Source organism: Nuphar pumila, chromosome 7, assembly GCF_984573655.1.
Source record: "Nuphar pumila chromosome 7, dmNupPumi1.hap1.1, whole genome shotgun sequence".
NCBI classification, from domain to species: Eukaryota; Viridiplantae; Streptophyta; class Magnoliopsida; order Nymphaeales; family Nymphaeaceae; genus Nuphar; species Nuphar pumila.
The window spans coordinates 85,810,831-85,833,569 of record NC_143255.1 but is presented as its reverse complement, the minus strand read 5'-3'; positions in this window follow the sequence as shown (position 1 = coordinate 85,833,569).

Genomic DNA, 22,739 nt, shown 5'->3' with positions numbered 1-22,739 from the left:
AAAGGCTATTTTTGGTATTTTCTATAATTTTAATTTAAAATTTGAACAATGAGACTCGGATTTGGATCTGGACAATGGATCCAGATCCGAAATCAATTTAAAGATGTGAAATGAATTTAATTTCAATAAAACTAGAGAAGTGAACTGGAATTTTGATTTGAAATGACCCATTTGCTCAAAAAATGAATTTAGGGGCAAAAGGGGAATATTTTAAAAGATTTTGAAAAATTTGGGGTGTTCACAGATGCCCCTCTTTGCTACTAAGCCGGTTGAAAGCCGAGCTTAGTGGCAAAGATAACACTCCAAATTTTGAAAATGCCCCAGTCAGCAGATCTGAACTAGGTGTGGAAGAATTTATTTGAAAGACATGGTTCTTCAGGTTTAAAACTTTATCCTTGAATGGCTTTGGGAAGACGAGATCCTCGAAAATGATATTATTGAGTGATAGAGATGAGAAAATCGCGATGGGACTTTGGGCGAAGATCCCGAAATAATGAAAGGTAAGAGTTTAGATCAAGTCTCATGGGCGAGACAAGATCAATCTTCTGAAATGACTCAGGTTTGGCCCTTAACCTAGATGGGACGAAGATATATCAAAATAACCTGAATGGGGAAAAGAATATATGAGGACTTTGATGGGACATTTATGAGAGAAGGCCTTGTGAGATGGAGCTCAAATAGGATCCTGTCCTGGATGGATATACAAAGCATGAATTCCTTGATGGGAAGAACCATGATGGGACTGGAGGAAGAAACACCTCATCGAAACGAGACTGAGGTTTAACCCAAACCTGAAAAAGGAAGATACCTCGAGGTATGAGGTTTAGGCTTAACCCTTAACCTGAAGGGGACGACCAAACGGAATCCTCGAGTGAAGAGACCATGATGGGGCATTCGGAGTTTGGACGAACAAATCTGAAAGGAGTTTGCGAAAAGAGGAAGGAAACGGGGTTCCCTAAAGCATAACTTTTGAATTTAATGACTTGTTGCAGAAAGTACAGGTTTTAACCCTTAACCTGAGTGAGAACAACCATACGGGATCCTCGGGTGAAGAAGCCGTGATGGGACAGGAAGAGATATTTCGCCTGAGCGAAGCAACTCTTCTGGAAATGTGAAAAATGGAAAAATGAGGAGATGTGAGGAAAATGAACGATGAATAAGGTAACAGGAGGCTTATCTTTCAATGAGGTGAATGATGAATAAGGTGAATATCAAGGAGACGAATCTCTTGACAAGGCAAAAAGATGGAATAGGGCAAATCTTTTGGACAGAAGAAGGTAAAAGCGAAATATGAAGATGGCGATGAGGATGGTAATCCTTTTAGCAAGGAGAAGGTAAAATACGAAATATAAAGAAGGCAATCCTTTTGGTAAGGAGAAGGTAAAATATGAAGATATGAAGATCACAATAGTAAGGAGAAGGCGAAATGTGAAATATGAAGAAGGCAATTCTTTTGGTAAGGAGAAGGCAAAATGTAAGATATGAAGAAGGCAATCCTTTTGGTAAGAAGAAGGCAAATCTTTTGATCAAGGCAAAAGACGAGGAAGGCAATCATTTAATCAAGGAAAAAGGCAAATCTTTTGACAACGCAAAAAGATAGGGAAGGCGATCCTTTTATCAAGGAGAAAGGCAAATCTTTTGACAACGCAAGAAGACAGGGAAGGCGATCCTTTTATCAAGGAGAGACAAATCTTTCGACAAAGCGAAAGGCGGAGAAGGCAATCCTTTTATCAATGAGAAGGTGAGTCTTTTGACAGAGCGAAAGACGAAGAAGGCAATCCTTTCATCAAGGAGAAGGCGAGTCTCTCGACAAAGCGAAAGACGGGGAAGGCAATCCTTTTATCAAGGAGAAGGCAAGTCTCTCGACAAGAGCGAAAGACAAAGAAGGCAATCCTTTCATAAAGGAGAAGGCGAATCTCTCGACAAAGCAAAAGACGGGAAAGGCAATCCTTTAATCAAGGAGAAAGGCAAGTCTCTCGACAAAGCGAAAGACGGAGAGGCAATCCTTTTATCAAGGAGAAGGCGAGTCTTTCGACAAAGCGAAAGACGGAGAAGGCAATTATTTAATCAAGGAGAAGGCAAGTCCCTCGACAAAGCGAAAGACGGGGAAGGCGATCCTTTTATCAAGGAGAAGGCGAGTCTCTCGACAAAGCGAAAGACGGGGAAGGCAACTCTTATGAAAGAGGGGAAGGCAATTCTTTCGACTACGCGAAAAGAAGGAAAAGGCAACGCCAAGGTATATCAATAACAGATGTCAAGTTCTTATTTCTCATCAGGAGAGCTGGAAAAATATTGCCAAAGTGATAAAATTGTAGTTGTTTCAAGGTAATTGAAGGTAAGTACTTTCGAAAGATGTTCCCTTTTCCACCTAGAGTATTACCCCCAACTAGGTTAACTGTATAGAATCCAGGATCAAAGTCAAATTTAGTTGTTGGTCTTCTTCAAGGATGCTATCAATTTCCTTGATATGAAAAGAGAGGAAATATTCTTAGCTTCATAAAAGAAATTGGATGAAAAGATATTGATAGAAGAATTTGACATAGGTAAAGAAGATTCTTTGCAATTTGGGCAGTTTGATATCCTGGGCATTTTCCCATGATAATCTTTTTGCACTCTTTTGAGTCATGGGGCTTTCTTGGGCTTTTACATCATCCTTCATTTTGGAGATGTCCTGACTTTTCTCTCTTTTCAGAGAAGGGTACGTCACAAACACCTTCATCTTGGAGATGTTTCGATCCTTCATTTATCTCAGGGATTATATATGATGGTATTGACTCAAAGGTATTTAGATGATAGCTGGAATCAAATATCTTTTAGGGTTTGTCGGTAGGTCCATCACATCCGCCTTCATCTCGACGGTGATCCGAACTTTCCCTGGAAGGATCCGTCACAAACTCCGTCATCTTGGAGATGTTTCGCATCTTCTTTGGCCCCGGGGGTCTACTCGCTTAATTCGCCTTCATCTTAATGACAATTAAGAGATCCCCTTTGCGGATATTTGATTCGCAGCTTAGCTGACTTGAGGAGACATGAATTGGGTAGGTTCTTTTCAGACTGCCCTGGATATTTCCACTGTCTTACTGCCAAAAAATAATCTTTAAGAATGTGCCATAGCTATGATCAATATCAGCTCATTTATGACTTTTCAGCATCATTGAATATTTCCTTTACCGGTCATGTCGAAGATTTTTCTTCATCCTCTTGGTTGACCAATAGAAAATTTGGGGTTTGAGCCTTTCTTCACAAAAGTTTCACCCTTTTGGAAGGAATACTAAGGAGATTTGAGGAAATTCTTTATGTAATAAAAGTTTGAGATCAACAACTATGATATGGCAATTTGGCAAGATTTTCCTGAAATCCTTAATGATGAAACCTTTGATTAACATCGAATTTTGACATATCAGTGGGATTCTGGGGAAGAATCCAACATGAGGTTGAATTCTGAAGGTAAATGTGAATTTAAAGTTCTGAAGGTAAGCTTCACATAAAACTGGGTTTTGAAGGTAAGCCTTTGAAAAGAGTATCTGAATCAGGACTCGGATTCTACAAGGAAAACAGGAAAATTCGAGTTTAAAACTCGAATTTTCTAAGGAAAACTAGGAGGTTCGAGTCGGGGCTCGAATCTCAAGGGAAAACTTGAAAATTCATTTATTGAAGGCAAGAAAACTCGAGATAAAACTCAAATTTTCGAAGGACAGCCGGAAGGTTTGAGTCAGAGCTCAAATCTCAAAGGAAAACATGAAAGTTCATTTATTGAGGGCAAGAAAACTCGAGATAAAACCCAAGTTTTCGAAGGAAAGCAGGAAAGTTCGAGTCAGGGCTCGAATCTGAAAGGAAAACTTGAAAGTTATATTAAAGAAAAGAAGACTCAAAACTCAATTTTTCAAAGGAAAACCGGAAAGTTCGAGTCAGGGCCCGAATCTCAAAGGGAAACTTGAAAGTTTTAGATCTCGAAGGAAAAGAAGACTCGAGTTAAAACCCAAATCCTTGAAGGAGAGTTGGAGAGTTCGAGTCAAGGCTCGGACCTTGAGGAAAAAGTAGGAAGTTTGAACCGAAACTCGAATCTCAAAGGAGAATTGGATAGAAATTGATGGAAGATTGACATAATTTGAGGAAAATTGTGACCTGAGGGCTAACTGATCGGTCAACCAAACACTAGCACGAGTGCTAGGCTTACGTGTATGAGTATTGAATTTTTCAAAAAAAATGCCCCAGTGTAAGTACTGGGTTTTCTGATGGAGATTTTAAGAAAAAGGGGACACCGACATTCTTTAAGATACTTGAGATTTGATCGAGAATGATTTGTCGGCGTTTTCAGGATTTTCCCTTATCCTGAAAGGGAAGTGGAATAGACATTTGATGAGAATTTAGAAAGGAATGATTCAGGTTTACCCCTTAACCTGAAAGGGGAGAAGAATAAAATTTATAAAAAATGGAGAAGAAAAAAGGAAAGAAATTTTGAAAATTTATTTTGGAAAAGAATTTCCACAGGTAGCATTGTTGCTCCTATGAGGGGTCTCAGGATTATCCCTTATCCTGAGTGAGAAAAAGCATATAATTTAAAGAGTTTTAATGAAGGGAAATTGATATAAATCTAGAAAATCAATAAAGATTGATAAAACTTGTATTTACGAAAGAATCCTCATAGGTAGCATTGTGGCTCCTACGAGGGGTTTCAGGATTATCCCTTATCCTGAATGGGAAGTGGAATAGACATTTGATGAGAATTTTAGAAACGAATGATTTAGGTTTACCCCTTAGCCTGAAAGGGGAGAAGAACAAAATTTATAAAAATGGAGAAGAAGAAAGGAAAGAAATTTTGAAAATTTATTTTGGAAAAGAATTCTCATAGGTAGCACTGTTGCTCCTATGAGGGGTTTCAGGATTATCCCTTTATTCTGAATTTAAGAAAATTTAATGAAGGGAAATTGATATAAATCTAGAAAATCAATAAAGATTGGCAAAACTTGTATTTACAAAAGAATCCTCATAGGTAGCATTGTGGCTCCTACGAGGGGTTTCAGGATTATCCCTTATCCTGAATGGGAACACCTCGGACAACGAGGGTCAGGTTTATCCCTTAACCTGAGCAGGAAAATAAGAATAAAGGAAATACCTCATGGGAAAGAGGCATCAGGTTTATCCCTTAACCTGAAAGGGTACAAAGATTGATAAAATTTAATGGAATTTGAGGAAATATTGATAAACTTGATAAAACTTGATAAAATTGATATAAACTTGATAAAATATGAATAAAATGAATGAAACTGATAAAAATATAAAATTTAACTGAGAATTTATAAGATTTAAGAGGAAAAAAGAGTTTTTCTGATCCTGCCTGCATATGGGATCTTTGGAAGGAAAATGTTTATTTAAAAGATAAATGAGAAATCATTTTGGGGGAAGAAAATCCACCACAAGAAGAATGATCAGTGCGAGATCTGATCCTTTAAATCAAACATGAGAGATCATCATGAGGGTCAAATTTTGAAGGCAATGGTTTGGAAAACCTATTTTTGAAGAAGAAGATCAAAAATAGATCTGATTTCAAAAACAATAGTTCGAGACTGATAATAAGATCAATACAAGGGTTGATCTTGGAAGATAAAAAATCAACTTTGGAAGATAAGACCAACACAGGGGTTGATCTTTGAATATAATGATTTAAAACCCATTTTTGGAAGATAAGACCAATGCAAGGATCGATCTTTTGAATATGATAGTTTGAAAACCAAACTTGGAAGACAAGACCAACAGGGGTTGATCCTTGACTATAATGATTTAAAATCAATTTTTGGAAGATGAGACCAACGCCAGGATTGATCTCTGAATATAACGTTTTGAAAAACCACTTTTGGAAAATATGATCAACAAAAGATTTGAGATCTATTTTTGGAAGATAAGACCAACACAAGGGTTGATCCTTCAATGCAATGGTTTCAAAAACCTATTTTGGAAAACATGATCAATACGAGGGTTGATTTTTCAATGCGATGGTTCAAAAAACCTATTTTTGAAAACATGTTCAACACGCGGGTTTGATTTTTGACAAAGGTTAGACCAAAGAATGTTTGAAATTTCATGATTTTTGAAAAAGGCCCTCATAGGTAATATCATTTCTCTCATGAATGATGTTAGGATTAGTCCCGCATTCTGAAAAGAACAGGAATTTAAATGTGGTTTTAAGAGAAGCCGATGAAGAGATTTTTGAAATATAGATTTTAAAAAAAAGCGAATGCCCCTATGTGGTAGAGGAAGAAAGTGTTGGGATATTTAGAGATATAAGGAAAAATTGACATTTCATTTGACGAGCAAAACTGATAACAAAGAACTGAAATATTTACAAACACTTTGACCAAAAGGTCACAAAAGGACTGGGCGGACTGGCCCCCTACAAGGTGACTGGCAAAAAGAGAAAAGGTAGGAGAACTCTGACATCTTCAATCTTCTGAGTAGCCGGGGAGAGACTTGGTCATGACGGCTAGGTCATCTTCCTCTTCGTCTTCAACAAAGAGACTCTTGTCGACGCAATCCTGAACAATATTTTTGAAGACGAAGTAGTGATCGGTGTCATGCCCCACTGCTCGATGGAACTTGCAGAACTGATTTGTGAACCTTCCCATGACCGTGGGAGGATCCGCGACTTTTGGGAGTTTAACCAATCCCTTGGCCAGCATGAATTCGAGGGCTTCTTCAAGCGTTTGCTTCAGAGGAGTGAACTCACGATCATTACTCCAACCTTCGCGCTTTATCTTTTCTTTCTGCGGAAAGCTAGACTAAGACAGCTTGTTATTCTGCTTGGAAGACTTCTCCCTTTGAGCTGCGCCGTGGTTCTGACCATTCTTGTTGTCATTTCTGTTTCTTCTGTTGTTATCAAGATTATTGCTAGAGGTATCGACTGCATGAGCGAACTGCGCTTTCTTTTTCTGATCTTGGATATTTTTGGCCAGAGGCATGCCCTCGTAAAGCCCACTTTCTATTCCTGCCTCGAGCCATTCGGCTCGTTCAATCAACTTGATAAAGGATTTTGCCGGAGAAGTGGCAATGAGGCTTCTCAGAGGCTGAGATAAATTGCTGAGGATTATTTGCAATGCATGCTCCTCTGGAATGGGAACTTTAATCTTGTTGCAGGTACTTCTCCACCTGTGGATGAACTCTCCTGCTCTTTCAGTCTCATTCTGCTTTAGGTTGTAAAGGTGATTGAGCATAAGGGAAACCTCAGTGTTGAATAGAAAACGCTCAATGAACATATTTACTACCTTATCGAACTCTCGTAGTTCGATAGGATTCACATGATCAGCATACCATCTGGCTGCTACACCCTCCAGACTGCGAGGAAAACAGATGAACAGAGCCCTGTTATCTTTCCTGAAACGGCTGCACTCTGCATAAAATGTGGCTAAATGGGCTTTAGGGTTGCCCGTTCCATCAAATTTGAGAAACTTGCGAGGAAGATTCTCCAGGTTATCATCCCCATCTAGACCATCGTAAAAATCTTCGCCAGTATAGGTCTGCTTGCCCTTACCCTTGGCTTGAATATCCTTAATAGCTCGATTCATCTCCTTCATCTGCTTGCTCATCAGGTCCTCTACTGGAGCCCCAGACTTGGCCTTGTTGACGGATTCAGGCTCTTCTGCAGCTATTTTTACGGACTGCTTTGGAGGATTATGTCTGTAGACAATCTGCTCTTCCTCTTCTGACTCTAATTCCTCCGAAGTAGTGTCTGGCTGCACCTTCTTTTTGATGATTCTGATTGTCTTTTTCACAGGCTTCTTCTTCAGCTTGCTTTTAGGAGCTGCCTCTTTCAGCTTGGCCTCAGCTTGCTCCGACATCATCCTTGCCATCATCTTTTGGAACATGTCATACATAGCGGGGTCGATGTCATCTTTCTTGTTCTGACCCTGTCCCCTGACTGATTTAGGAGAGCTCATCTCTTCCGCCTCACTGTCGCTGAGTTGAGGATCTGTTTCTTTTCCCGCTCTTGTCGTGACCATTTTTGAAATATCAGAGCTCTCTCTGTGGAGGAAAGAGGAGGTTTTTAGACCAAAGAAACTTCTTGGAGAAGTTTTTGACAAGAGGAAGGATTTAGGTTGAAAATCTAAAAAATTGTTATCCCATCACTAGGGATTGAGTATTGTGACAATTGTGCTGTTTACTCTACGAGGGAGAGTAACCAACTAAAATATGAAAAAGAAAATATTATTTTGAAAATGATATCTCTTGACGGAAAGAGATTTTTATGAAAATATAAACAAGAATAAAAAATCAGAAGAAAATAAGAGAATACATGAAATTTTGAGGATGAATGGTAAAGATTTAAAATTTTAAGAACTTGCAGGCAGGATCAGAAGAATTTTTGAAGAATTAGAAGAAGAAGAAAAGGATAAAGAAAAATACACCTGGGTTTTAAAACAAAGAGGAAATTTTGAAATATATACCCAGGGTTTTGGAAAATATAAGGAAGATATAAAATATCACACAAAGATATACAAGCAAGGATACACAAACAGCACTCCCTAAAGCTGACTCTATATGCAATATTTGAAATGGCTGATAGGACCTTAATCCTAACTCTAAGATTTATAACATCTGATTCCAATCAAGGTATGCCGATATACTCAAGCCGAAGCTCGAAGTACGTGGCATAAAATATTTCTCCGGTTCTAAGGTAAAAGGCTTCCCAACATCCTTGAGCAGCTACCGATATACCTCGGACTATGGCCCTTAGGTACGTGGTAGGGGGCGCGAACCCAAATAAGTGGCCCAGTTGTGAGGCTGTCTCCCGAACTATGGTTCAGTGAGACAACCCAGCAACATGAAGACTGGGACAATATAGGTATGGTTGTTTTCAAAAACATGATCAACATGCAATAAAATTAGAAGGTTCTAATGCAAGTCCTAAAGAGATAGATTTAAATAAGAAGAAACATACACTTGCATACATTGTTTTGCATTCAATCCCTAAAATTGAGGAGAGTTGTATTTAAGACCTAAATCTAATGTGAACATGGAATAATCTCCTCAATATGGTCCTACCAAACCATATATGAAAATAATGTCAGCTTAGGACAGAATCTAGGCTCCTAAGGTTTGCATGGAAATGTAGCTGACATATGTTAGAATAAAGACTTAGATTATATAAAAGCAAAGCAAAGGCATAGATTCAACCGGACGAAGACGAGTCCCATCACGGTCGCAAAACTGTGATCATCGCAAAATTTTTCCTCTCTCATTGGTTTCTCTCTCTTCCTTCTCTTTTCCTTTTCTAACCCCTATTTTCCTCCTTTTTGAAGGAAGAAAAATAGAAGAAAGAAAAGAAAGAGAGAAGAGAAAAGAAAGAAAGAGGGTGAGAAGAGGAACTCTTTTGCGGGTTTTCACTTGACCTTGATTTGAAAAAAAATATTTATAAAATAACTCGCCTCCGTTTTGAAAATTTGCGAGAAAAAGATGGAGAGACGGGATTCGCTCGTCGGTACGAGGTTCGACCGTTCCTGGCGCCTTTACTAGGGGTAATCGAACCAAGGATCGAATCTATGCCTTTTGCTTTGCCTAAATATAATCTAAGAATTTATCCTAACTCTAAATGCACAAAGAATCATGCTTGTGCAATGCAAGGATGTATGCTTATTTTGAAAAGATATTTTAAAAATTCCCAAGTGTTCTGAGATGAACTTGGTAAGGGAGTGAAGAAATGTTTAAATCTAACTTTAGAACTTTGAGATAGATCAGAGAAGTTCTAAATCTTCGAAGTAAATCAGAATTGGAAGAATAAATCTTGATTTTGAGAGTGACTTGAAGCTTTTGAAAATGAAAGGAAATGAAATTTCAAAGTCGGAAATGGATTTCGAGTTTTGAACTTGAATTTAGGAAGGGAAATGAACACTTGAGATGGAATTGAATTTAGATTTTGAAGTTTGAAATTGGAATGGACTGAGAAAATTAAATGGTATTTAAGAAATAGAAATGGATTTAAGAGATTCGAATTAGATCTGAAAATGTAATTTGAAATTGAAATCTAAAATTGGGAATGGAATTGGATCTAAAGATGGATTTAAGATCTGAGATCTAAGATCCGATATAAAATTGGGTTCTGGATCCTAAGATTGATTTGGATCTGAAGTCTGAGATCCAAATGTAGAATTGGGTTCTGGATCCCAGAATGGATTTGGATCTGAAGTTTAAGATCCGAGGTAGAGTTGGACTCTGGGTTTTAGATTGGAATGGATCTGAAGCCTGAGATCCAAGTGTAGAATTGGGTTCTGGATCCTAGAATGGATTTGGATCTGAAGTCTGAGATCCAAAAAGTTGTGTTGAATCTTGGATCCTAGAATGAATTCTGGAGTTAAATTCAGAAGATGAATCAAGAATTTCTAAATCTGATTTGAATTTGGGAAAAGGAATTTTAGAAATTGAATCTTGAATATACAAATGGATTTCAAAGTTTAAATTGAACTTTGGATTTGATTTAGAATTTGGATTTTGAAATACAAGATGATTCTGAAGTTTCAAAGTCAAAGGGGACTTTGAAATTGAATTCTTGAATTCTTTTGAGAAATAGAGTTGAATTTGAATTTATGAATTGGGTTTGATCTGAGAAATGAAGGAAAGAATTACTTGGATTTATGAAAAAGAATTTAAAAATATGATGCAATTCTATCTAAATGATGAATGAATTTAAATTTTTGAAATTGGATTTTGAAAAGCTATTCCATTCTTTAAATGAATTAAAACAAGATTGAAGATATAATACATCCTTGACTATGGTCATTGAATGTATTATATAATAATCTATATTTAAATTCAGGTGAAGAATGAAACACATTTGGTGCTTTTATAGAATTTAAAATGAAATTAACTCTCAATATACCCTGACTATGGTCATTGGTATATATTTTGAATTAATTTTAAGTTAAATTCTAATAAAAGAAGAAGATATTTAAGGAAAATATGATGAATTTTGAAAACGGATCCAGTGTTATTTTGTAAAAGATAAAAATACTAAGTTTTGTCCACACCCTGACTATGGCCATTGATATGGATCATCAACTTAGGATTAATTTACCTCTTACAAAATGGTGCACGTGCCATTCGTGTTGCCATTTGTGAGAATTTGAAAAATAAAACAAAAGATGCATGAAAATAAGCAAGTTATGATATTTACAATGCTCACTCGTCCTATCTAAGACCGGAAATGTAAATTCTCATTTAAGATCTAACTATTACAACACATAAAGTTGAATCCCAAGCTCCAAGTAATGAGATTTTCCACATATTCCCTGCAAAACAACTGGGTTAATATGAAAATAGAAGAAAATGGCATATATCATATAGATGTCAAAAAATGCTTATGTATCAAGATATACATGATGGAGGGATGAAAAGAATGACATAAATGCCTATACGCATATATACATACATGCCTATATACCCGTACATACATACGAATATATATACCTACATATATTTATATATATATATATATATATATATATATATATATGTGTGTGTGTGTATATATCACCTAATGACATATACTCAATGTATATGATGGGTTAAAAAATATCTTACAGCAGTTTTCCAAGCTGCTGGGGTAATCATGATATCATAATAACTAGGGGAGTTGCTGTAGGTGTGTGGGGTAATGAAGTGAAGGTGCATACCATCATGAAGGATGGTGAGGGGCAATGGAAATAATATTAAGCTGAAGTGTTATGAAAATATATGGAGCGGGGAACCTGGCAGCCAAAGTCCATGATGGCCATCAACTGTCTTAACAACAATAAAGCAGAGCCAAAAGACTTCAGCTCGAACAATCATTTCTGAAAATAGAAAGGATATTGCCTCTCAGAAGTGCTAAGCAAAAGACTTTCCAACGAGTGGTTATATGGAACTCCATTTGCCTATGAGACAACAAAACTGTGGTGTTCCACACAAGTGTGGTTGTAGATAAACTAATGGTATGTAGTAGTGAAACAGATGGCGCTATGCACATCCCATACACTGTGCATATGAAGGAGATGTAGTAGAAGCTTATGGGGGGTTACTAGATTTGTAACAGACGTAATTGTTAAGAGTGTACAACAGTGGGGCTACTAATGATGCTGAAAGTGGATGGAGATATACAGGTGATTGAAGATGATGCTGTGCTAGGTGATCATAACAGTGACTTTGCAAGGTAAGGAAAGCCTATTGATTGCCTTATGAAGGAAATGCAGGAGGTTGAGGTGATGTATAATGCAGCAAAGGTTGCTACGAGTAGGTGCTGTGTGAGGATGGCATTTGATGACAAAATAATAGGTGCAGCTCTATGTTAACAAAATATATTCATTGTTGTGACAAGTAAGTGGCTGACCTATATTGGTGTTGCTGTGGAAGGGCTGCTAGTAGTGAGAAAACAGGATGATTGCTCTTGTGTGTGGGAGCTGTAGCAATGTGGTTGAAGGATGTTGATTGACAAAGTGTTTAGCAGTGATGCAAGATGATCAGAGCAAATGAATGAAATTGAGGAGAGAAAAAAAAATGCTTAGACAGACATAAAACATGATAGGTTTAGACTTGCTGAATAAAAATATATATATATATAAGAACAAATGTTATGACAAATTTTGATGTACCACTGAGATGATACGATGTGTCCTTTTGAAAACAGAAACGCAGCTCCTCCCTGCAAAAAGGAGCATTTATAATTACTTGCAGGTAAACAACGATTCAGGTATTCATCATAGTCCTGAGATTTTGCCCTGTCTTGTGCCCAAAACACCTACAATCGAAAGCCACCTCTCCATCTTTACGATAACATCTATCCTGAGGGCCTAATATGGCTAATAGCCCTCAACATACTCTATGACTTGAGGCATGAATGTGTCTGTTGATATTGAAGCCCATGTGCTACCACATATGATAAGGATAATATGCAAAAAATGTGAATACATCAAAGAACAGATGACGGAGGGGCTACAGGTAAACACCACCAATGCTCAAATGTGATTATGATCATTGATTCTTCTCTGAACGCAGATGTACACCTTCTTTGTAAAAATAGAGATTCAATTACTTCTGAGCTTGCTGAACCAAATCACACAGGTGGTGATGGATATGCACAGTTTTTGAAAATGATAAACAAATCAATCATACACAATTTTTGGAACAGAGAAAGAAAGAGAAAAAAAAAATATATCTGCAGTAAAAGGAAAGAAACCACATGATATGATTCAGTATATATAGTAAACCAATGACAATACTGAATAATTCTTGTGCTTCAGCCAAAATTTATCAGATGTTGAACCAATCAATAGTCCCATTAATGCATAATACATTCCTGATGGATGCAACCTCAATAAAAGAAAATAAATACGAAAATGGTCCCAATGGTTTTTGCAAAATATATATAATGGCTGCATCTGACAGGAGACCGACTTGTCTTCAATCTCTCTAAGAAAAATGCCTCACGCAATTTGCATTTTGATGGATCAGATCCTCTGGAATCTGATCAAGGAATTGAATTATGAACTGTGACAGCCAAGGAAGTAATTCCTCTTTGGGTTTATCGCACAATGATGGTGTATGGCTCCCATGACTTCAGTCAAGAGACATGCCTACGAGGGTTCTGCTATGTTGGCTAAGGATAGCCGTGATTTACCACCTGACATGAGGGTGAATATAATCTGGAACCGGGAATGTAAGACAAATCTTGCTGAGTGGGTAAGGCAGGGTGTATTCCTGGCAGATGAGAGAATTGGAAACTCTCTAATGCAAAGAAGGGGTCACCAATGTCTAAATTGATTATTATTTCCAGTACTGTCTTTGAACAAAAAGCCATAGGGCTGTGGGCTACGGAGGCAAGGGACGGGCAGACATGCGAAAAAGTCATAAATGAAACAAACGATGCTGGCATTCAGATGCCTCTAACGTTATCTTCCAGAGGGGTAATAAGCATAGATTTGGCCAGACTCTGAGGTTACTTCGCAGCATCAATCTGAAAATGCTCCAATTCGATCTTATTAACATGGTAATGCAGACTCTTATCTCACAGGATGGGCCTACGGGTTGATGCCTATGCTATAATGAACAAGAGACAACTATATGAGGTAAAAAAAAAATGAAATCGGTGCATTAAAATAGAAAATGAATCATACAATATTGCCTTAGATGCAGTGAGCATAGGAACAAAGGCAGGGTTGATGTCGCAATACATAGCATCGAAGCTGCCATAGGCAGATCGACGCTACTAATATGCTTTTATAATAAAAAAAACGAGATCGTAAGGAAGCAAAAATCAGAGTGAATAAGGTGAGAAAGGGAAAGAAAGAAAACGGGAAAATGAGAGAGTGGTATATTACTTACCGTGAATCTCTGTTATGTTATCGATTTCCTTCAACTTGATTGCCACTGCAAGGATGATCTCTTTGCTTCGGCTAAGCTTCCAGAGGGTGTGGAGTCGATCGAGTGGGATGGAATGGAATGGATGCTCAACGATGTTAATGAGATCAAGTGGATGGAAATGGGTGACAATGGAGAGGTAGGAGCCCGATTGTGAAGAAGCAGAAAAGGGGAAGGGTGAAAAGCGGATCATCTGGCTTCATCTGTATGCTCCCCTTTAAAGAGCCAAAAGAGAGTTCGCGAGAAGGAGATTTTGTTGCAGATGGAAGGTTGAGGGAGACTCCAGGGAGGTTGGTTGAAGATCAATGGTGGGAAGCGGAGGGAGCCGTTGTAATTTTTCTAAAATTCCCTACAGGGGTCTCCTTTTCAGAAATTTCCTAAAAAATAGTTTTTGTTTTCAAAAAGAGGTCTCAAGAGAGGGTTTTATCAAAAAGGTTTAAAAAATGAAGGTAGATTGCATAGTTTCTGAAATTTTTGGATTTTTGATTTTCTTATTTTTTTCTTTTTAAACATATATTTGTAAAAACAAAACACTAAAACTAAGAAAATTAATACTAATTTTACAAAATTTCAAAATATTCATAAGAGAAAGTTTTTTCTGAAAAATCAGGGTTATTTTGGGGAAAATTTCTTTAGAAGAATGGGTTTGAACCCAGGTTTTGAGAAAATGTTCGAGTTTTGACACTTGAATCGAGAAATACAATGTGATGGATCCAAACGGATGTCGAATGGACTATCCGAGCTATTTAAAGGCTATTTTTGGTATTTTCTATAATTTTAATTTAAAATTTGAACAATGAGACTCCGATTTGGATTTGGACAATGGATCCAGATCCGAAATCAATTTAAACATGTGAAATGAAATTAATTTCAATAAAACTAGAGAAGTGAACTGGAATTTAGATTTGAAATGACCCATTTGCTCAAAAAATGAATTTAGGGACAAAAGGGGAATATTTTAAAAGATTTTGAAAAATTTGAGGTGTTCACAGTTTCCAATCAAGATACACCGATATACTTAAGTCGAAGCTCAAAGTACGTGGCATAGAAACATTTCTCTGGTTCTAAGGTAATGGCTTCCCAACATCCTTGAGCACCTACCGATATACCTCGGACTATGGCCCTTAGGTACGTGGTAGGGGGGTGCAAACCCAAATAAGTGGTCCAGTTGTGAGGCTCTCTCCCGAACTATGGTTTAGTGAGACAGCCCAGCAACGTGAAGACCGGGACAATATAGGTAGGGATGTTTTCAAAAGTATTCTTAACATGCAAGAAATCAGATGGCTCTAATGCAACTCCTAAAATGATAGATTTTAAATGAAGAGAAGCATACACTTGCATACATTGTTTTGCATTCAATCCCTAGAATTGAGGAGAGTTGTATTTCAAACCTAAGTCTAATGTGAACATGGAATAATCTCCTCAATATTGTCCTACCAAACCATACTTAGATCCTATATGCAATGATGTCAGCTTAGGACAGAGTCTAGGCTCCTAAGGTTTGCATGGAAATGAAGTTGACACTTGTTAGAATAAAGACTTAGATAATATCAGAACAAAGCAAAGGCACAAATTCGACCGGACGGAGACGGGTCCCATCACGGTCGCCAAATCTGTGATCATCGTAAAATTTTTCCTCTCGTTCCTCTTTTCCTTTCTCTTCGCCTTTCTAACCTTTGTTCCCTTTTTGAAAGGGGACTAAAACATAGAGAAGATGAGAGAATGAGAAAAAGGAAGAAGAGAGAGAAACTCTTTTGCAGGGTCTCACTTGACCTTAATTTTGAAAAATATTTTAGGAAATTACTCACCTCCATTTTTGAAATATTTGCAGGAAAATCGGGAGACGGGATTCGCTCGTCGGTACGAGGTTCGACCGTTCCTGATGCCTCTACCAGAGGTAATCAAACCAAGGATCGAATTTATGTCTTTTGCTTTGCTAAAATATCATTTAAGAATTTACCCTAAATCTAAATGCAAAAAGAATCATGCTTGTGCAATGCAAGGATGTATGCTCTTTTAAAAAAAAATGGTTTGAAAAATCTCCAAGTATTCCTGAGATGAATTTGATAATAGAGTGAAAAAATGGTTTCTAACTTAGAATTTGAGATTTAAAGTTCTAAGTCTTTGAAATAATCAGAGTTTTGGGAAGATAAATCTGGACTTTGAAAAGAATTATTTGAAGTTGAGATAAAAGCAAAGTCAGAAATGGACTTTGAATTTGAAATTTTGAACTTGAATTTAGGAGGGGAGATAAAATTTGAAATGGGATTAGATTTTAGATTCGAAGTTTGAAATCAGAATGAGATTTGAGAAATCCAAATTGAGTTTAAAGAATAGAATTGGGTTTAAGAAATCAAGATGGGATATGAGAAATGGAATTGGTTTTTAGGAATTTAGAAATCAAGATAGACTTGGATTTGAAATCTGGCATCCTAAGTGGATTTGGATCTGAAGTCTGGAATTCAAAATGAAGTTGAATTCTAAGATCCTAAATGGAATTGGATCCAGAGTCTGAGATCCAAGATGAAGTTGAATTCTGGATCTAGAATCCTAAATGAGAATTGGATCTGAAATCTGAGATCCAAGATGAAGTTGAATTCTGGATCCTAAATGGAATTGGATCCAAGATCTAGAATTCAAGGTGAAATTTGGATTTGAAGTCTGAGATCCAAGATGGAATTGGGTTCTAACTTTGGATTTGGATTTTGAAAGTCCAAATGGGAATTTTGAAGATGAGTCTAGGTTTTGAAAACCCAGATTGAATTTAAAACTTTAGAGAAGAATCAAATTTTGAGATTTAGAATCAATCTCAAAAACCTTGATTTTGAATTTGAAGATAAGGAAACAAACTTGATTTGGAATTTTGAAATCAGAATATGAATCAGAATTTTCGAAGTTAAATTTGAATTTTGAAATTGATTTTGAGATATTGATTTGAGTTTGAAATTGAATCTTGAAATAGTGAATTTGGAATTTCAAAGTTTGATTTGAACTTTGAAATTTGATTTGAATTGGAAATTGAAGTTTTGAATACAAAATGAATTTGAAATTTCAAAGTCAATTTGGACTTTGAAATCGAATTTTGAGTCTTGAAAATGAGATAGAATTTGAATCTGAATCTATGAATAATGATTGATTTGAAGAAGATACTCAAAACCACTTGGAGTTTTGAAAGAGAATTTTGAAAATATGATGCAATTCTATCCTATATGATGGATGAATCTAAAAGTATGTAAAATTGTATTTTAAAAATCATATTTCATTCTTTAAATGAATGCAAATAAGATTGAAGATATAATACATCCCTGACTATGGTCATTGAATGTATCATATAACAATCATATTTGAATTCAGGTGAAGAATAAAACATATTTTGGTGCTTTTATAGAGTTTAAAATGAAATTAACTCTCAATATATCCTGACTATGGCCATTGATATATATTTTGAGCTAATTTTTAGTTAAACTCTGATAAAAGAAGAAAATATTTAAAAATATGATGATTTTTAGAAAGAGATCTAGTGTGGATCCAATGTTATTCCATAAAAGATGAAAATCCTAAGTTTTGTTCACATTCTAACTATGACCATTGATGCAAATTGTCAACTTAGGATTTAATCACCTCTTATTAGAATGGTGCACGTGCTATTTGTGATCCCACTTGTGAAATTTTTAAAAAAATAAGATGAAAACGATGTGAAAACAAGTGATTTATTTTATATGCTCATTCATTTTATCTAAGACTGGAAATGTAAAGAATTCTCATTAATAGCTAGCTTATTACAATGAAAATTGACATGATAGAATCCTGATCTAAGAGGGAAATCAACATCTTCTAGAGATTCCTGCAAAACCCTACGTTAGTGTGAAAGCAGAGGAGAATTGCATATGTCACATTGATTTCAAAGAAGCAGATGGTGAGATGCTCACATGCCACGATATTTATGATTTAAAGTGAAGAAAAGGTGATATATATATATACCTATATACATACATGTATATATATATATATATATATATATATATATATATATGGCATATATGCAACATAGGTGGATGATAGCTTGTGAGATGGAGGGCTGGTTGCACAGCGTGGCATTAGTTTGTTTGTTCATTACAAACATGCTAATGAGTAGTATATGATAATGCTAGCATGCAAGGACAGTATCAAATGAACATCAATAAAATGAATGGGACAAGTAAGGGATGCAATAAATCACAATAGTAGTGAAGGAGGTAGTGGTAACATGTGTTGCAAAACATGCTGGAAGGTAGTACAGGGGATGACTGTAGCGGCAAAGTCTGGTTGGGGATAGGACAGCATAAGGTGTTATGACAAAGTGAATGTTGGAAGGTGAAGTGCAGCAAGGTGCTGCTAAGGTGATGAAAAGGTGTGTACTTACATCAACATAAAATATTTGTTGTAAATGTTTACAGCAACACAATGTATTTGCTGTAAGTATTTACAACAACACAGAGTTTTTGCTGTAAGCACTTACAGCAATCCAAAATATTTTTCTGCAAGTACTTAGGCGACTGAAAGGTGGGTATAGCCACAGTTGGCTATATGAAGTTCCTATGTTCTCAGGATGGAACTTGTATAGTGGGGAGGAGCCAACCCACTGACTGGTACTTTTGACATCAGAGTGTATATTACCTGTACCTCGATTGATACGCCGACGACACATCCAATGACATGCTAAGAAAGTATCAAATGATATGCCGGAAGCCTATTCAGTGACATGCTAAATATATATCAGATGGTGTGTTGAGAGCATATCATGTGTTATATAACGAGAATTCAGATGAGAGAGGTGATGGCAACACGAGTCTTGATTCCAACACCTACATTTCTCTGTTACTGAAAGTCTATCAAGCTATTTCTCATTAGACAGCAGCTGATCAGAGATTTTGTCAAAATGAATTATTTTGCTCTCATAACATGTACTATGGCAGATTGACTTAGAGCCACGGCTGCAAGCTTAAACGACGTTATAATGGGCCTTGATGAGACCGAGATGCTATAAAGTGCTGGACATTGTACAAGATAAGGTAAAATAGCTTAATATACATTACAACAAAAACTAGGAATCTATTTTAGAATGCATCTAACCCATGTTGATAGCTAAAAAAAAATGCAAATTCACACTTGATACTAGAATGCATCTAGGCCTTAACCTATATGTTGATCATCTTAAGAAATGTCATGTAATTCATCACAACCAGTAACTAAGTTAGCAATCACCTAGTGGGTTCGCAAGGACTCCTAGAAGGAAATGAGCTGGGTGATATACAGATGGCGAATCAATGATTTCAAAAATATCACAAAGATGACTTTTCATAACCGAGCATATGGATGAAAATCAGTAACAAAACAGAACAACACAATGATATAAAGGATATCAACTGAAATAGTGATGTGCAAAATGATTGAAAACAGATGAAGTAACACATCCCTACCTTTTGCCTACAAAAAGCATTTGCAGTCCATACAACTGAATATGCCTTCCAGATAAATTTTGCAATTAGCACGCCAAGCAGTGGAGTACAAAAAGGGAAAACACAAAGTTAGTATATATTTTTTTTAGAGGTCTTACTTCAAACCCACCTTCAGGACATTTCACAGAACTGCAAGACACGCAGGTATCCAAAAATTCATCCCAAATTGCAGAGATTGGCTATGAGTAATTAGATTTTAAACCTTTATGCTAATGGTGAATGCCATGACAAGCAGTATATTGAATATCAGACGAAGAGGATGCAGAGTAAAGATCCAGAGTGGATCAAAATGGCTACGAAAACAGAATTACATAATAAAGAGGATATTCTCAAGTGATGTTATATAATGAGCAAAATTATGTAGCAGACGATGGTTACAACACAGGATTAAAGCATCAATGTAATAATTCATTACAATCATTGATGATATTCATGGTCAATGCGTAAATAATAAGATACAAATGAAAAATTGATAGTGAAAGAAAATTAATGAGGAAATATAAAGATCGATCCAGAAAAGAGAAAAAAAATGGAAAATCCATATGATAATTATAAAATAGGGGCTTATAGGATTAGAACGTGACACCAAATGAATATAATGTGTTCCTTACAAACTGTAATGGTAATTGACTCAGAGTTACCATATGTGAATCAGTGATGGCACAGATCGATGTAAAAAAAAAATGAAATATCCCTGATAATGAATACTCACGTAAAAAAAAAACAGAGGAGATGGGTGACATGAATGGTTGCTCAATGAATCGATGCTTCACCGTGAGATCAATCTTGAGTCTGATCCACGGTGAATCAAATGTTTATTTCAGGTATATAGCAGATTTCGGGATTATTGAAGTCTAAAATGATTATCATAATTCATGTAAATGCAGTAGATGACGAATGGATCTTGAAAATGGAAAATAACATACAGGAAATCAAACAACAACAGAGTATGAAAAGGCATGAATTATAACCTGATGAATAAGTGCATTTGGACAATATATACAGAATTCAAACAGAAAATTAACAAGAAAATATAATACGTATATAATTGGTTGTAGCTCCAAATGCAATAAACATTTAGGGGAAAATGTTACTGTAGCAATATATGTATCATTGAGGCTGCGATGGGCAGATCAATGATACAGGGTTGCCTCCGAGGATCAAATATAATAAGGAGAGAGAGCAAGAATTGTGAAGAAAAAGGAAAGAAATGACAGGATTCTCACGGGTTTCTAGGAATTTTGAAGGAAGGAGTCACGCCTTCTGTATTCTACTGATATGCTGGAGTTCTGAAGAAGGAAGGGGGATTTCCTTCAATGGAGAGGATGATCGATCTTCTTTGGATTGCTTAAGACTTCAGAGTGGAGCTTCTTGGCTTGAAATGGGGAATCAGAGAACAAGGGAGGTGATGGATCCTCTTTTTTTTTATTATTGTGGGCTTCCTCTTGGTCTTGCAGGAATTCTAAAGATGGATAGAGCTTCGATAGAGGGAATTGATGGATGATCCCAGAAGAAGCCTGGAGGCCTCTTCTTAAAGGGAAAATGGAAGGCTCGAGAGGCAGTTTGTTGAGGATGGAAGGTCGAAAATGAAGAGGATCGTTGAGGATGGAAGGTGGAGAGGAGAAGGGTTCGAGAGGGGGAGTGCTTGTGAGAGAGGCCGTTGCACCTTTCCGATTTTTCCAAAAAGACCATCCCTTTAAAACAATTTTTTGTAAAGTGGTTCTAAAAAGAGTTTTTTAGAAAATGAACTTTTTAAAAAGCTTAAAACTACTCGATCTTTGCCTAGTTTTTCCGATTTTTTTTTTGTTGTTGTTTTGTTGATATTTTTGTATTTTTAGAATAAAACCCTAAAATTTACGAGAAAACAGAAATTTAAAACTTTTTTTTTTGTATTTTTGAGAAATATTTATAAAAGAGAAGTTTTTTTGAGAATTCAAGGCTATTCTTTTTTTGAAAAATTCTTCAGAAAGTGAGTTTGGATCCGGAATTTGAGGTGATATTCGAGTTTCAGACCTTGAATCGAGAAAATATAAAATAGAGGATCCCAATGGATACCGGATGAGCTGTTTGAGCCATTCAGAAAATGTTGTTGGCATTTTTATAATTTCGATTTGTAAATTGAATAACGACGCTCAAATTTGGATTTTAAAGACTGGGTCTGGATCCGAAATTGAGTTGGATATATCAACTTGGAATTTAATCCAGAAAATCTGAAGAATAACTAAATCTTAGTTTTGAAATTGCTTTTATTTTCTCAGAAGATGGGGTCAGGGGCAAAAAAGGGATTATTTATAAGGTTTTTAAAAAATTTGGGGTGTTCACAATATCATACATTCAATCACAAACAATTATGCACATACAACGTTCCCTAAGAAGCTGACTCTAAATGCATCAATTTTGAAAGAGCTTTAGGACCCTAATCCTAACTCTAGGCTCAGATCAACTGTGTTCAATCATGCTATGATGATATACTCGAGCCGAGGCTCGAAGTACGGGGCGTAAAATTTCATCTTCGATTCTAGGCTTGTGTTTTCTCAACATCCTTGAGCGCCTGCCGATATACGTTGGATTATGGCCCTTGGTACGTGGCAGGGGGGCATTAGCCCAAATAAGTGGTCCAATTGTGAGGCTCGGTCCCGAACCATGGTACTGGAAGAGAGCCCAGCAGCGTGAAGACCGGGTAGACATAGGTGGGGTGGTTCTTGAAAGCATGATCACATGCAGGCAAATAGAGGGCTCTAAAACCTAAAGAGATAGAGATTTTGAAATTTTTTGAAAAAGCAAACATTGTTTTCATACAAGTCCTAGATTGAGGAGTGTTGTATTTCAGACCTAGGTCTAAGTGAGCATGCATAATTCTCC